The following is a 2,436-nucleotide window of genomic DNA, read 5'->3' as shown; positions in this document are numbered from 1 at the left end:
ATGAAATGTTCATGAAGATCCTATGAACTTATTATTGGACATTTTCAAATCATGAATTTTTATTCATGAAAGAAAATTGATGAATATTCATGAACATTTTTTTTTTCATGAATAATTCATGAAGAGTCATATTCATGAAGATTCATCATTTCAAGAATGTCCAATAATAAGTTCATTGCATCTTCATGAACTATTCATGAATAATTTGATGAATTTTTTCAGGAATGTTCATGAATGAATAAAATTCATGAGCCATTAGCATTCATGAATATTCTTGCTTATTTGTAAACAAAAAATGCAATATTATTATTCATGTTTATTCATGAAAATGCATGAAGTCATGCTAAAAAAGTAACAGTAGATGATTTATAATACAGCATCTTGAAAGATGTCACAGAAATGTTGTTTGTTTTCCAACCATGGCAACAAAATCTTTGTTAAAAAAATTAAAATAGACAATTCTGACACATTAAACCATAGTAAATGAGAAATGTAGTTCATTCCTGGTAAAAGTATAAAAAATTTCAATTCAAATGCAACTCTTTGCAGAATGTTTAACCTTACTTGGTCAAAAGGAGAGGGGGATCCTAATCCTCAGCATGTTTCAAATTGTGTTTTAATGCCAGAAATTGAACAGTTTTTAATTCCAGTCGAGGAGAAAAACTGAAAAACATAAGACTTTTTTGTATTTTCTTGCATTTTAGTTTCATTTAATTTTGCATCAGAGACACTTCCAAATTAAAGCATTCTGAGTGGAATTTAAGCCTATTTTCTTGGACCGCCATTTTGTAGATCAATCAGGCCTATGAATGTTTTGAGTCTCAGTCTATAATTAATGTGTTATATGGTTGGATCCAGACTCAAAGCAAAGACAAAAATTGCATTAAAAAAGAGACATATTAATTTATCATAATGTGCTTTAATCATGTTAATTAGTTGTTATTTTACAAATAGACAGTAACATTTACAGACAGATTTCTGACTCAGTGAGTGCCTCCATTTTTTGTCACTCACCAGTTATGAAGTAGATCGATCCTATATATATATATAATAGTCTTCCTTCATATTCTGTTATTTTCTTAAAAAGATCAGTGACTGTACTGTTTATTGGACACACCTTGTGAGAGGGTGAAAAACTACAAATTACAAAAGCATAATAAGAATTTGACAAAATATCAAAATCATAAGCAATCATACAAAATTAAATGCGTAACTTTAACATGTGAGCTGAACTGGCCTATGCCTATCGCATGCTGGAAATGCGCGGTTTTACAAAACATTGTAGTTGCAGAATTTAAACATGATAAAATATATTGCATAATACTGTTAGATACAGATGATCAAGTTAGATATAAATTCAAGTAAAACAATATAAAACTTACTCCTTAGGGAGGCCAACATCACCAAACTTAACAGCCAAAACGCCAGGCAAACCGCATGGCTACCATAATTAGTATAAACAGAATATTGAACCCGATCAAAATAAAATTATGCAATACGAAAACGGCACAGTGATTATGCAAATAATCGATCACAAATACTGATTCTTCCACTCTACAAATTCCCACTTCCAACGTCTCGCACGTTTTCAAGTTCGCCCTTATTCAAAAATGTACGGTAGAGCTAAGAAATACGTTAGTTTCGAATTTCCAAGATTTCTGTTTAAAAAAATTACAAACACTATCTGAATAATTTTTCACTGAAAATAAAATTTTTTTTATATCAAAATAAGTTTTATCAATGAAGAATTCGATTTTTTTACGTCATAAATTATACATGTATTGACTTTTAGTTTCGTATAGCAAGTATGGCGGCCCCCTATGACATGATAATAACAATTTCTCGCCCTCAGACAGAATATTCTGAGCTGTGAAGACGCATAGGAGAATTACAAGAGGCCCATGGGCCACATCGCTCACCTGAGCACTGTGGCTAGGAAAAAGGAGAATTGGTTTAAACTTGAAAAGCTTAAATCCAAAAGTAGTCCCAAGACCAATCATAGCTTTGCTATTCTTGAGAAGAAGATTTTTAAAAGAATTTTCCTATATATTTCTATGTAAAACTTTGGTCGGCCATTTTGGCCCCGCCCTACCCCTTGGGGGCCATGATTTGAACAAACTTGAATCTACACTACCTGAGGATGCTTCCATATAAATATGATTAATAATGGCCTTGCTATTCTTGAGAAGAAGATGTTTAAAGAAGTTTCCTATATATTTCTATGTAAAACTTTGGTCGGCCATTTTGAACCCGCCCTACCCCTGGGGGTCATGATTTGAACAAATCTTAAATCTACACAACTTGAGGATGCTTCCATGTAAATATGATCAATTATGGCTTTGTTATTCTTGAGAAGATTTTTAAAGAATTTTCCTATACATTTCTATGTAAAACTTTGGTCGGCCATTTTGGCCCCGCCCTACCTGTGGGGGTCAT

At 32.2% G+C, this 2,436-nt stretch overlaps 1 long non-coding RNA gene across 1 annotated transcript; it reads right to left on the bottom strand.

The window, feature by feature from the left end:
- Nucleotides 1-1,091: 1,091 nt before the first annotated feature.
- LOC134236004 (uncharacterized) lies at nucleotides 1,092-1,501 on the bottom strand. Its single transcript, XR_009985517.1, has 2 exons — nucleotides 1,383-1,501; nucleotides 1,092-1,136 (listed from the first exon to the last, which is right to left on the bottom strand). It is a non-coding gene; the product is annotated as an uncharacterized LOC134236004 (long non-coding RNA).
- Nucleotides 1,502-2,436: the final 935 nt, after the last annotated feature.

Source organism: Saccostrea cucullata, unplaced genomic scaffold, assembly GCF_032062105.1.
Source record: "Saccostrea cucullata isolate Sc308-1 unplaced genomic scaffold, CSIRO_AGI_Scuc_v1 ctg3963, whole genome shotgun sequence".
Taxonomy (NCBI): Eukaryota; Metazoa; Mollusca; class Bivalvia; order Ostreida; family Ostreidae; genus Saccostrea; species Saccostrea cuccullata.
This window is presented reverse-complemented; position numbering and strand designations above follow the sequence as displayed.